Raw genomic sequence first — 15015 nt, 5'->3', positions numbered from 1 at the left:
GCATTGTGTAGACCCTAGCAAAGTTATTTTGAAATAACGGCTGTTATTCCAAAATAACTTTGCTGTGTAGATCTACCTTATGACTTTGCCATGAGTAACATCTGTATCCTCATGGTACAGACATGGGGAAGAAAAGCAGCAGGGTAGCATTGCTCTGGAAATAGACAGGACGCTGTGCAGTGCTAAAGGCAAGAAAGAGAAGGAGCAGAATTTCAAAGAAGAAACAACCTATCAGAAAGGAGGAAAAAAGCAAAGGAAAGTGTGGTGGTGGAAGCTGGAAAAGACATAAGCATTACTTCACTGTGAGGGATACTTGCGGTCTTGTGTAGGTAACTCAAGATAGCTATAACTGTAGAATCCTAGTGGAGACAAAGCGCGGTCATTCTTATCGTGATGTAGCTACCTGAGATCAGCCTGGGGGTTGTAGGGAGGTAAGAGCATTCTCCCAGATTAACTACACTGAGGTAAAACCTGTCCGTGCCTTGCCCCACTGTGATGTTACTTCAGGATAGCTATCTTGGCATAAAAACGTACCTTTTGGCGATTAAGAGGCTAAGTAAAGAGACTGTTGTGGCTAAGAAAAAAAGGCATATTTTAAAAAGTAAAGTTAGCTCCCACAAAGTAGCTACCTATTTTGAAATGACACAGCACCAAATTTAGATGCTGTTCAGCATCATAACATGCCATTGGCTAACCTCAATCTCTTTTCCTAATGTATACCTGTCATAGAGTCACAGAACTGGAAAGAACCTCCAAAGGTCATCAAGCCCAGTCCCCTGCACTCTTGTCAAGACAAGCCACATCTAGACCATCCCTGACAGCTGTTTGTCTAAGCTGCTCTTAAAAATCACCAGTGATGGAGATTCCACAACCTTCTTCAGCAATTTATTGCAGTGCTTAACCATCCTGACAGTTAGGAAGTTTTTTTTGTAACGTCTAATGTAAACCGAACAAAGAAATAAAGTTAAAATGTGCAGCTGCAAAGGAGGACTGGTTAAATGAACAGTGTAAGATAATTGAACAGCAACATGGGAGTGATACAAAAGAGATGTATATGTGAATCCGGGAAGTAACAGGAAGGAAAACAAGTTCATCATCTGGCTGTCTGAAGTCGAAGGATGGTAGTATAATAATGGGAAAGGATAAAGTATTGGAAAGGTGGTCAGAATACATTTTAGAACTCTATGATGATGAGAAAGTGGAAAAGTTGAGTCCCTCTAAGAATGCAGATGGTCCACCTATACTCAAGGAAAAAATAAGAAAAGCTTTGAAATACATGAAAAGAGGAAAAGCGTCTGGTCCGGACAAACTCACGAGTGAGATGTTTGAAGGCTTAGAAGACTTTGGTACTGATAAAATTAGGAAACTCTTAAATGATATTTACAGTACAGGGCATGTCCCAGAAGACTTATCAAAATCTGCTTTTATTGCCTTGCTGAAGAAACCATGTTCAACTGAATGTGAACAGCATGTCTCATGAGTCACATGACCAACATTCTTTTGAAGATTATTATGTACTGGATTCAAAATCAAATGCAGTCTGAGATCTCTGATGAACAATGTGGATTTGTGAAAGACAGAGGTACTGGTAACGCAATCTACATTTTAAGGTTATTAATCGAAAGAGCACTGGAAGTTCAAAAGGACACGTATTTGTGCTTCATCGACTATGAGAAAGCGTTCGACAGAGTAAAACATGAAGAAGTGATGAAACTGTTGGAAGAACTGGATATAGATGGGAAGAATTTGAGAATAACTAAAAACATTTACTGGGAACATACAGCAGCGATCAGGGTCGGAAAAAACCTTAGTAGATACGTGAAGATAAAATGAGGAGTGAGACAAGGTTGTGTTCTTTCACCTGATCTCTTTAACTTGTACAGTGAAAGAATAATGCACAAAATAGAAGGTCTGACAGGATTAAACATTGGAGGATGTAACATCAACAACCTGAGGTATACAGATGATACTGTTTTAACAGCAGAGGCTGCGTCTACACGTGCACGCTACTTCGAAGTAGCGGCAGTAACTTCGAAATAGCGCCCGTCACGTCTACACGTGTTGGGCGCTATTTCGAAGTTGAAATCGACGTTAGGCGGCGAGACGTCGAAGTCGCTAACCCCATGAGCGGATGGGAATAGCGCCCTACTTCGACGTTCAACATCGAAGTAGGGACGTGTAGACGATCCGCGTCCCGCAACATCGAAATAGCGGGGTCCTCCATGGCGGCCATCAGCTGGGGGGTTGAGAGATACTCTCTCTCCAGCCCTTGCGGGGCTCTGTGGTCACCGTGGGCAGCAGCCCTTAGCCCAGGGCTTCTGGCTGCTGCTGCTGCAGCTGGGGGTCCGTGCTGCATATACAGGGTCTGCAACTAGTTGTTGGCTCTGTGTATCTTGCACTGTTTAATGAAAGTGTGTCTGGGAGGGGCCCTTTAAGGGAGCGACTTGCTGTTGAGTCCGCCCCGTGACCCTGTCTGCAGCTGTGCCTGGCTCCCTTATTTCGATGTGTGCTACTTTGCCGTGTAGACATTCCCTCGTTGTGCCTATTTCGATGTTGGGCTGAGCAACGTCGAAGTTGAACATCGACGTTGCCAGCCCTGGAGGACGTGTAGACGTTATTCATCGAAATAGCCTATTTCGATGTCGCAACATCGAAATAAGCTATTTCGAAGTTGGGTGCACGTGTAGACGTAGCCAGAAAGTGAAAAAGATCTTCAGGAACTGGTTAATGTTGTCAATAAAGAAAGCGAGCTTAAGGGATTCAAGCTGAACATCTCAAAGACGGAAGTAATGGTTATTATGAAGATGAAGGTACTGCCAACATGTGAGGTACTAGCAAATGGAACAGTTCTTTGTCAAGTGACTAAATTCAGGTACTTAGGATCCTATATCACACCCAATGGTAGGTGTTGAACTGAAGTGAAATGCAGAGCGGCTCAAGTGAAAGCAGCATTTCAGAAAATTCAGAAAATTCAGCATTTCAGAGTGCTGCGATGTTATGTAGAACCAGTCCTCATGTAAGGATGCGAATCATGGACTATCAGTAAACAAGTTCAGAAGTACGTCAAAGTCACAGAAATGTGGTTTTTAAGAAGGATGTTGTGCATCTCATGAAAGACGAATGAGTCTGTCTTAAATGACGCCAATAGCAAAAGAACACTGTTAAATAGGATAAGAACAAGGCAGGCAAAATTTATAGGCCATGTAATTAGAAAGCCTGCACTTGAAAATTTAGTGACAACAGGAAAGTATAATGGAGAGCAAGGACAAGGTAGACAAAGTGAGAAAATATTGGATAGTATTACTTCATGGTTGCATCACCACAGTACTGCGGAGATGCTCCAGAGTACTCATAATAGATGGGGTGGAGGGACATGATTGCCCACGCTAATCAGTATGGCACTAATGAATGAATGAAACCTCCCTGCCTGCAATTTAAGCCTATTGCTTCTTGTCCTGTCATCAGAGATTAAGGAGTATAAATTTGCATAGGTTGTCTCTACTTTGATGCCCAAATAGGGCATATGTATACTGGATCTCAAGATATAATTTCCATCAGGATTAGATCTACCCTGAGCTAGTGCTGATTGTCTAAAACTCCAGGTGGCTAGACCATCCTGCTACTTGTCCTGCTGCAGTTACACTTCAGTTTTTATTGGGGGGCAGGACAGGGGAAATGGGACAGCTGCCCCGGGGCCTGGTGATACAAAGTGGCCTGCAGTTCTGTTGCTCAGGGCCCTGGGCCCTTTAAATCACCATGGAAGCACCACCCAGCAGAGTCTGGAAGGTTCTGCAGCTGGGGTAGTGGCAAGACGTAATCCAGATGATGCTGGGGGTTGGTTTCCTCAAGCCCCACCTCTTTTGCCCAAAGCCTCTCCCCTTCTGGGAGCATGGAGCCCCACATCCCGTTGCCCAGGCGCCTGGCAAATCTGTCCACTATCCTGTGCAGGTGTTTCTACTATTTTTCAATTACACCTCCAGGTCCAGTGCAGACATACACCTTGGTTATGGTTACACTAGACAGTTTTGCCAGCAAAACCCCAACTTTGTCAACAAAACTGGTGGAACATCCACACACAAAATGTGTTTTGTCAACAGTTTGTTGACAAAACTCAGCACTTCTACCAGGAGCATTCTGCCTCTCAGCCATGCGGCATAATCAACAAAAAAACTGTGTGGACACTCTGAGGGGGCCTTCTCTCGACAGACAGGGCATTCAGAACAACGGGCAGCCCTGTCTGCTGTGCTTCCATGTGCCTGTTTTGTCGAGAGAGCAGCCGAGCAGTCCAGCTGCTCTGTGGACAGAGCTGAGCACGCTTCTGATTGGCTTTTGCGTGTGGCTGCACTCTGTCGACAGAAGTTTTATCGGGAAATCTGTTCTGACAGTGACTTCTGTCGACAGATCACTGTAGTGTAACTAGCCATCGAGACCACTTCTGAAATTTTGGTTTTGTATCAGGATAGGGGAAATGGTTCTCTGATACTTTTCTTTCTTCAGTTATTCAACCTATAGGTGATGTGTGTGGTGAATAGTTACAGAGAGGTAGCCAAGTTAGTCTGTATCTTCACAAAACAAAAAAGCAGCCTTGTAGCACTTTAAAGACCTTTGCCAAACCCCCCTCCCCCGACCTGCAGCTGATTTGTCCATTTTCATTTCTTTTTTGTTTTGTTTTGTTTTGTTTTCTATCTGTTTGTTATATAGCCATAGCGTCAGTTCATTTTCAGCATTATTTCCAGATCTGAAGAAGTGGGTCTGCCCCAGAAAAACTCACAACCTCATAATTTATTTTGTCAGTCTTTAAAGTGCCACATGACTGCTTTTTTGTTTTGTAGGTGATGTGATTCTGCGTTTGCTGCTATCAATATATAAACCCTACACTCCATAAGAAATCTGCAAAATCAGAGCCTAGTTTCCTTACCAAAGTTTATAAAGTTGGCAAAAAAGCAAACAAACCAGAAAGCCATTTCTCCAAGGAGAAATAAGGAAAATTAAGTAAATTATTTTTACAGCCTCTTCTTAAATTGCTAAATTATTAACAAGAATACAAATTGGAAAGAAGCACCTTTTAAAAGGAAATCATTGGAGAGTTAAAATAATAGGGACTATAATTTATTTAGCTGTATATAGTACTGTATGTAGAGAATAGAAATAGTAGTTCCTATTAATTTTTAAATCACTTGCTTTCTTTATTCAAGGTATTATTTTTCAATCTTTATTCTATGTATGGAAGGTAAAATGTTGCCTGTTGTGAGATACAAAGAGTTGGGAAAAGAGACAAAAATAAAGTCTTTAGGGGCTTGTGAATTAAATGGGAGTTCTACTGACTTCAAAGAGAGCAGGCCATGAAAACATCTAGTAATATTAGCTTCTGCAATGTATCAAGAAAGCAAAATATTACACAAGTTTTATTTTGCACCAAGATTGCAAAATCACTTTTTAAAAAAAATCCTTTTTAACAATAGCTCATAAGTTTCTCACCAATTTTCCCTTTTTTCATTGTAAATTTGTGAGGTTGGACTTAGACAAAAAAGGAAATAATTACAGGAAGTTTGAGCAAGTATCTTTTCCAGGGCTTTTTGAATCATGTGAGCAGGAAAATGGGACCCTTTTCCAATGAAAAGTATCTAGAAAATTGTATGTGTGCTTTGTATACTTGCACTTAATTCAAAAACTGCTAAAAATGTTAAAACTTCAAATTCATGTACTATTCATCACTGAGGAAGTGGGATGGAGAACGTTTTAAATTTAAACTTATTCATAATTTTTTCAAAGGCATAATAGGTTTAAAACTACATGGCTGGGTATATTAAAAATAGGGGTTGCATCCAAAGCCTACTCATGTTAATGAGAGTTTTTCCACTGATTTCAATGAATTTTGGATTAACCCCCAGATTAAAATCACTGAAGCCTGAGTCCTGAAAGCACTTATGCCCTTGCTTAACTTAAGTGTGGGAGTAATTTCACTGACTCAGACTTCTTACATAGTTAAAGTTAAGCATGTGTATGTGTGTTTGGAGGATCATGGCCTAAGGGGTAGATTGTGTGAACACCCTGTGTAAGGTACTCTGGGGCTGCATAGCCTCAGGGACACTCCAAAATCTTTTTGCTGTCACAACATTGCCAACTCTTGTGATTTATTGTGAGTTTTGCAATGTTGGGTGGTGTTCTTAAAGCTCCAGGTCCCGGAAATCTTGTGATTGTGCAACAATTTCATTCTTCAGTTAAAATAGGAACTGTGAAGTAAAGCTTGAACATGTGAATGCAAATGACTCAAAATCCAACAGAAAAAGCAAGAGATCAACATTTGTTACTTTTGAAAATCTCATTATTTTTATGGTAAATTTATGTGTTTGGGAGCCTGACTCATGAGTTTTGAATCCTTGGATTTGGCAGTACTCCCAAATTACCTCAGTGTACAGGGGTAATGCATCTGCTGCTACACCTATTCATGGTGTGCAGCATTTCTCCCCTGCATGATGGGGCCATCCTGTCATGGCTGCTGGAACATCTTGCACCCCTACATATGCACTGAGGGAGCATTCCCTCCATTCCCAAGCTCAGGATGATAAGAGCCATTACAAGTGGCTAGATGGGAAGACTGGGGCCTATAATTCACTTTCCTCTTCTGTTAAGTGGAGTTAATGCTATTTATACATTGCAACTCCTTGCCTTGTGGGCTCCACACTTTTTCTCTTTCTTTCCCTCCTTTGTCTTTTTCTCCTGCAGTTCCCAGGGGAAATTCTCTCCCCCACTTTGAGATGGGTGCATTATAATTAATATTAAATGTAATGTTTTAGTCAAAACAAGCCAAAGAGAGGCTACTAAGTAATGAGCCTTGACAATGCAGTGCAAATTTGTCAGTATAGGAAGCCAGGCTAGTTGCACTGTAATAAGTTCCATGCCATAGAAGACATTGGAAAAACAGTTGCCAAAATTCAGGATGTCTGCAAGGAATCATAGGAAGTCAAAGCCAATAGTATAATTGTGTTATACTGAACAAAAGAGGAGATTATTGGACTCTGAACACGGCTACAAACTACAAACACGAGTAGTGACCAGCACTTACAAACATTTCTGAAATGCATATGGGATTTGTTTTCCTCATTAAAAACATGTTACATAAGCAAACTCAAAGGATATTGAAATGTCCATGCTACAAGCCAGGAAATGTTAATTGGTTCTACTGATAGTTGTTAAAAATAAGCATATGGAGCAGAAAGAACAGCAGCAGGTGAATACTGAGCGTCATCACTTGTCTCCAGTGGAACTAAGTACTAAATCTAAACTTGTTCATCATGGATAATTTTTATCAGAGACCAAACATTACTTAAGGATAACATTTAGAATTTTTTTTCATAATCTCTTCACAGCCATCCACTCAAATCCCTTTGAAAGATGGAAGCTTTGGAATGATTGAAGAAGAATTATTATTCTGTTTTAATTTCAAAACACTTCTTCTAGTCCTGTCCATGATTTTTACCCTAAAACATTACCCCCCAAAGCATGTAAAAGGCATAACACTGAGGTATTTGTCAGACAACCAGTCATGCCAGATTTGTGAAAGTATCTGGAATACACAAAGTGAAATTATATTGGGGATTTCTTCTGTAGGAATCATGAATATTCTATGGCTATCTGAATAATCAGCGTCCAAGCTGAGGTACTTGTCAGCTCAGTATAGTCAGAATTGATTAAATCACAGTTGGTTTATCGGCATTGTCTGAGCATCCCACAGATTAAAGCAGAAACTAGGGTGATAGCACATGTGAACAAGATTTGACATTATTTTTAATACTGATAAAAATAGATGTTTGGAAATAGGTTTTGATTAACTAGACCTGACTTCACGCTGATAAACATAATGGTATCTTAGATTTTTTTAATGTGGTCTTCAGTATATTCATTCTATTTTTTTTATTCAGACATCTAGAGAGAAATCCTGGCTCTAATAAAAATTCTCATTGATTTTAATGAGATAAGATTTCATCCATAATCTATAGATATCTGGAAATAATGAGGCCAATTCTCCCTGACAGTGCATCTACCACTGATTTAAGTCATAGATCTATGGGTAGAAATATGTCTAGTACCTTTAACTTGATTTCAGAAGCGCAAAGCTTGTAATAAAATGGCAAACATTATATAGTATATAATATACTTAGTTTGGAGGCTGAATAATTGACCTAAAACTCCTATTAATGATGTGCAAAAAATCTACATGGATCACACTGAAATTCTATCTTTCGGCGACTTTCTAATTGTCCCATATTATTCCTTATCATTCCGACCTAGAGAAGTCTTTATTAGTATATTTATAGCTTTCCCAAACCAGGACACCTGAGGCAACTGAGAGCACTATGCCTGTCACTAAATCAAGGAATAACAGAAGTTTTTAAAATAAACCTAGCTGTGGAGCTGCCAGGAATGAAAATAGCATAAATTTCAGTGCAACTGTCAAGTCATTAGTCATGTTTCTTTGTCCACAGCACAGCTGGTATAATTTTGAAAGCCTATTCAGTCAATAACTTGTAATTAAATCCTTCCTAAATAGTAGACTAGATAGTTTAGTAGTGTATCAAGGTAAAATATAGGGCTTTTCACTTCTAGTTCACCATTTCACCCCCTGGTTACTGTGAACATTTTGGTCACTTAATGTACCGTAAAGCAGGTGACATGAAAGAGGTCAATAATGTAACAGAAATGGAGAAAGTGGGATACCTATAACTGCTAGAGATGTTTATTTGGCAATTTAAGGCTGAGCTTGGGTGTATTACTATAGGTAGCAAGAGTCTGCACTGACTCTGTTATGCATGATCTGTGAATAAGTGTCGAATCTATTTTCCAGGGATGTCAATGCATCACTTTTCATACTATCCCTGTGATGCATCCCCCATAGTCATTTAATAGAGTTAACTAAGACAACATTTTGCCACACAAGTTAAAAAGGATTGTCTGGGGCTTAAAGGAAGCAGGCAGGACAGCTGATTTCTGACTACTATAAGGAAGGGCCAGATTAGCCCACTTGACTAAGTGTACGGTCCAATACAGCCCCACTCTTCCTTCAGGATGATGTCCTATTTATTCATTCCCCTTCTTGCCACCTCTTCCTATCTACTGCCTTAGACCTCAGGAGCTAACAGCAGGAGATGGTAAAACTGGGAAGGCAGGCCATGAGTGGAGAAAACTTGACACAGAGTCACAGTATGTCCAGAAAGATAGGTTCAGAGGAGAGGTATGGGGAACGTGAAGCTCTGTGATTGATGCTTGCAGTCTCCTTCTTTTTCGTCTCATTGGAAGGAAGACAGAGGAGTGCCAGGTTCTGCAAGGAGTCTCATTCTGGAGCTGAGAAGGAGCGTGCAGTTAGGCAGGTCTGCTGCCAAGGACATGAGCACAAAGCTACATTTATTTTTTTCCCATTGGTCAGGTCAGCCACCTGCACCATAAAGGTAGCTACATTCCATCTTAGTATTCTAAGTCACCCCTCTGGGCCCCAATCCCTTGCCTCTGCCTGGTGAGAGAGACTGATGATGGGAGAAGTGGTGGGGGATGGAGTGAGCAAGATGAGGCCTCAGAGAAGCCATGGGACAGGCATGGGCCTTGGGAAGGGGAATGGAAGGAGGCAGGGTTAGGGTAGATCCTGGATTACACTTACATTCGAAAAGTGATCTTGTACTTAAAAAGTTTGTTGACTGCTGTTCTAAGGGCTGAGACAGCCATTATTCTGGGACTGAGTAGTGCAGCTAGAGGAGTGCCTGATCACCCTACTGGGCAATGCTCACCTTAACCAGAGGATGGACGCAGAACAGAAGTATGAAGGAAGCTCACATTTGTTATGCCCAGTGATGAAGAATTAACATTAAGGCCCACATTTGAGAAGTTACTGTTGCTAGCCTCTGTGCCCAGGTGCCCTAAAGGGACAATAAAAAAGTGAATTTTTTGAGAAGAAGGAGGGATTCTCAGAGAACAAGGGGCTACCTCAATATGCATCTCTGTCCTGTCCCAAAAGTCTTCACAGGACAGGACATGCTAAACTCACTAAGTTGGCTTTTCATCTCAGATCAGTTGCATCTTAGATCAGTTCCACACTTGAAATAAACCAGAAGTTTTCACTCTTTTGCAATGAAGTCATTGCACAGTGTCCATTCTATTTGTTATCTACTATATATTTTAGAGAGTTTGCTTGTTTGATCAAGAACTCCTCCTAAAATTTAAGGGTTAGGCCCACCAAGTTCCGTACACAGCTTACTCTTCTCATAACTTAAAGCAGTATACAGGTTCAGTTTTGCCAAGAAAATGGGAAGTGCCTGGAATGGGATTGCTTCTCATAAAACCAAACAGAAAAAGAGACAGAATCACCAAGTCAAGCAAAATCCTCAAAATCGACATAACTGAGCAAATGTTGAACAAGACTGAACCAAAATGAGATAGAAAAATAGGATGAATCTGGAATAGGTGTCTCTTGTCCTCTCTCTTCCTCCATCAATACAACCTTACCATGCCAGAGGTAGGAGGCAAGGGAAATAGATACACTAGGAGCTACATGGAAAAAGGAGGAAGGCAAGCATACCAGAAATCCATCTAGCTACTCAGGAATATGTCAGGAGTAAAGACCTGAAGCTAGCCTGGTTATTTGGTCACTTAACTCCCACCCACAGGCAGAGGCAGAGTTGGACTCAAACTGAGTTGCCTGATTGACCAAACCTCCTGACTGGGCAAAACACCTGATCAGGCCCACTGAGAAAGGTGTGAGGACATAACAAAGAGGACAGTTGTCTTGGGGCCTGGAGATTTAAATGGGCCTGGAGCTCCTGTCACCACAGCAGCAGAGATGGCAGCTGGAGCCCTGGGCCCTTTAAATCATTGTTGGAGCACCATGCCAGAGCACCAAGCCACACACTTTGAGCAGCACTGAGGACTGGGGGTGGGTGCACTGCACTCTGGACAGCGCTAAAGACCTGCCGTCGTTGGCCCTGCCCCTTTCGCCCTCAGCCCCATCCCTTCCAGGAACACTGAGCTGCCCCCTCCCCACATTGTCCAGATGCCCATGGAGGCTGTCAGGCACCACTGCATCTAACTGACTCATGGATTCAGCAAACCTGCTCTTAAAGCCAGCAGCAAGCATTTATTCATTAGCTCTTGCCTCCCCTCATCTTGACTCTGGCTAATGTGATTCTGAGCCTTGGCTCCAACTTCGGATGCCCACATCCTACGATGGTCATCCCACATTCTAGTCCAGGGGTCTGCAACCTGCAGCTTTGGAGCCACATGCAGCTATTTAAGGATTTCTTTGTGGCTCCTGACTCTGTAACTGCAAAGTAAAAATAATAATTAAAAAAAAGCAAAAACAAAAAACGAAAAACAAAAAAACAAAAAAAACCCTCCTGATTATTTTCAATAAATGGTGAATATCTAAAAGCCCAACAGTGAAAACTCATCTAAATAGCAAATCATATGTGATCTTGAAATGTTGGTTAACTCCCCCTTTAATGTGTGCAGTGCCCTGTGGGATATGATACTATATCTGTGTTTTGATTGTGTTGCTAATAAAATCTTGATTTTGAGAAGAAAAAGGAAGCTTGCAGCATTCCTGATGTGAAGGGTAACAAACATTTTCAGAAACAAAACCGAAATTAAACATGAAGTAAAATTGACATAATTAAAGTGGCATTGGAATGGCTTCAAAAACGAAGAGCATTGAAGGTGAAAACAGAATTTCAAACTGAAAGGACCCAATCCTTTGCACTTATATCGAGTTCAGCTGGGCTTTCTTTGGCTACGTCTACATGTGCACGCTACATCGAAATAGCTTATTTCGATGTAGTGACATTGAAATAGTCTATTTCAATGAATAACATCTACACGTACTCCAGGGCTGGCAACGTCAACGTTCAACTTCGACGTTGGGCAGCACCACATCAAAATAGGTCCTGCGAGGGAACGTCTACACGCCAAAGTAGCACACATCGAAATAAGGGTGCCAGGAACAGCTGCAGACAGGGTCACAGGGCGGACTCAACAGCAAGCCGCTCCCTTAAAGGGCCCCTCCCAGACACAGTTGCACTAAACAACACGAGATCCACAGAGCCGACAACTGGTTGTAGACCCTGTGCATGCAGCATGGATCCCCAGCTGCAGCAGCAGCAGCCAGAAGCCCTGGGCTAAGGGCTGAGGCACACGGTGACCATAGAGCCCTGCAGGGGCTGGAGAGAGAGCGTCTCTCAACCCCTCAGCCGATGGCCACCATGGCGGACCCCGCTATTTCGATGTTGCGGGATGTGGATCGTCTACACATGCCCTACTTCGACGTTCAACTTCGAAGTAGGGCGCTATTCCCATCCCCTCATGGGGTTAGCGACTTCGACGTCTCGCAGCCTAACGTCGATTTCAACTTCGAAACAGCGCCCAACATGTGTAGCCATGACGGGCGCAATTTCGAAGTTGGCGCTGCTACTTCGAAGTAGTGTGCACGTGTAGACGCGGCCTTTATGTCTAATTTGCAATGAGAAATTCACCAACTACAAAAAATGCAACCCTGAGGGGCATTTTCTCAAAAAACACACTACTTTTGCTGAACAGTAGCCAGCTGGAGATGCCAGGAAGAAAAAAAAAAAAACCCACGGAGGAGCTGCTATGCAAAGCTGAGCAAAGTAAGAACTCATTTGCTAAATGGGTGAAATCACCAAGCAGTATTGTGGCAACTCCAGAGATCACAAAACAAGGAAAGCTGTTCACAGATGACATATACGTAAAAGAGTGATTTATCACAGTATCTCAGCGGCTGTACAGTGATTTGAAAAACAAAAATGATTTTTTTTTAGAATCTAGCATCCTCCAGAGATAGAAGGTTCAGGAGTGAATGTCAGGAAGATAGTGGCACAAACACACACATGTAAAGTGTGAGGAAATAGAATATGTAAAAAGTTTGTGAATGTCCTGAAGTAAACATGTATCGCCTTAAAAAACATTGTGTGTGCGCTGTTCTTAAAATAGGGGTTACAAAACATGTGGTTTGATGTTATTTATTAAGGACCATCTCGTATTCACATGCATTGCAGTTCTTGAATTATTGATTTTCTTAATGAATTTGAAAAAAAAAAAAGGCTCTTCTCTCTATTTTCTTTGCCAGGTCCTGTCCTAGTCTTTAATAGAATATACCTTTTAGAGAACTGGCTGGTTTGCCTGCTTCACAAAGGAGCAGGTAGATGAATCATCCGAATGACCATGAGAAGCATTTAAGTATTGAGCCAAAGAGCTGCTACCTGATACCATTGGAGGGAATGTAAGGTTAGCTATTAGTGACCATCCCTTGCCAAAACAGAGAAGTCTTTCTCTTGAGACTGGAAGAGTGTGGGGAGGTAGCAACCATTGTGGAGAATGAAATGTGTACAGATATTCTTGGAGTCTATGTGAACAGGTCATTCATATTCAGGAAGCTGCATATCATGAGAACTGCAGGAGCCCCAAATATGAATACTATCTGAATCCGAATAATGCTCTATTTGCCCATCACTAATAGCAATCAAGTATATGGAAGCTCTGGCTGGATACAGACATGGCAAAATGGTTCTCAGGGAAACCAGGTGAACAAATTGCAAAGAACATAGCTGAAGGGTACATTGGAGGAAACTGAATAATAGTGACAGGTAGATGCTAATTAGTAGTCAAAAGTTAATTGAGATAAACAGCTGTTTTTTCATCACAGTTGCTAGAAGTGAGACGGGAAAAACATGAAGATCAGCAAGAATATACTAGTGCTTTTTTGACACTGGAAACATAAGAGACAACCATTAAAGTATCAGCACAGACAGAGAAACTAAAAGGGTCTGAATAGGGGCAGACTAAAAAGAAATTAAAGCATAGAGACAGGTTGACAAGCTAAAGAAATCTAGTTATGGAAAACCAATTACATAGGATATAGGGGGCTGAAGACAAATAGACAGGTAAGCTAATGGGAAATGGAGGAAAATAATATAGTCCACATGCATAAAAAAGATCTTACCAAGGTTGAGAATAGGGATCAGCAAAAGTATTCAGAATCCATTACAGTTGTCAAGAGCTTTGACTGGAAACTGGAACCACACCAGTATGGGTTTTCTCTCTCCTCAAATCTCATGTGGTATTGAGCATCTCTGGAGTCAGAGGTGTATAGTAAATACCTCCTGAGGCAGGGGATTTCAATAATGAAGCCAAAGTGGGCTCAGCAAAGTGAGCACTAGATCTTCAGAGATCCAAGCAGTACGTGCATCAAGCAAAGCACAGAAGTGGATCTAGACACATGACCAGTAAGGAATGATGTGTGGGCACTAAGGAAAAATAGAAATCTAGAACAATTACAGTAAACTCTCTCAAATCTGGCAGCCCCGAGACCCGGAGGTTGCTGGATATTCATATATTCTGGATAATAGAGAGGTCTACCTAACAATGCATAACATTAAAAAAATAAGATTAGCTATTAAGAAACAAACAACATGTACGGAGAGTACTTTATTTACCAACAACAGTAGTACTGTACACTGTAACTTTATACTGTATTTTCTATATTTATTTTGATTACTTTCACTCTGCTGTACTTATGGAAAACAGCTAAAATTAATAACAGTTAAAATGCCAGTTATTTGAGAGCTGGGGCAAAAGGAACAGTATCATCAAAGCCCCATTGCCTTTGGGACTTCCAGAGCTGAGGGTGGCAAAGGAAACTTTCCATGCTTGCATTCAGGGAAAACCAGGGCTAGGCTTTGGAAGAGTCTGTTCTGTTCCTGGATTGCCAAATATTACTATGGCAGAAGTGAATGGTGGTGATTCTTGGGTAATATAATTCAACAGCAGCTTCTATCCACAGGACTACACTGACTACTCTGCAGAATATTAAATTCTAATAACTGGAATCAATAAACAATGCTGCAAAAATCCTACTTGAAATAATATCTATTAATACAGTTACATAATAAATAATACATATTGTTAATACTGCTGTAAATAATGTATAATGCTAAATTTGCATAATAAATAATATAT

The sequence above is a fragment of the Carettochelys insculpta genome, chromosome 5 (genome assembly GCF_033958435.1).
Source record: "Carettochelys insculpta isolate YL-2023 chromosome 5, ASM3395843v1, whole genome shotgun sequence".
Taxonomy (NCBI): domain Eukaryota; kingdom Metazoa; phylum Chordata; order Testudines; family Carettochelyidae; genus Carettochelys; species Carettochelys insculpta.
The sequence above is the reverse complement of the archived record's forward strand: the minus strand, read 5'-3'. Positions refer to the sequence as shown.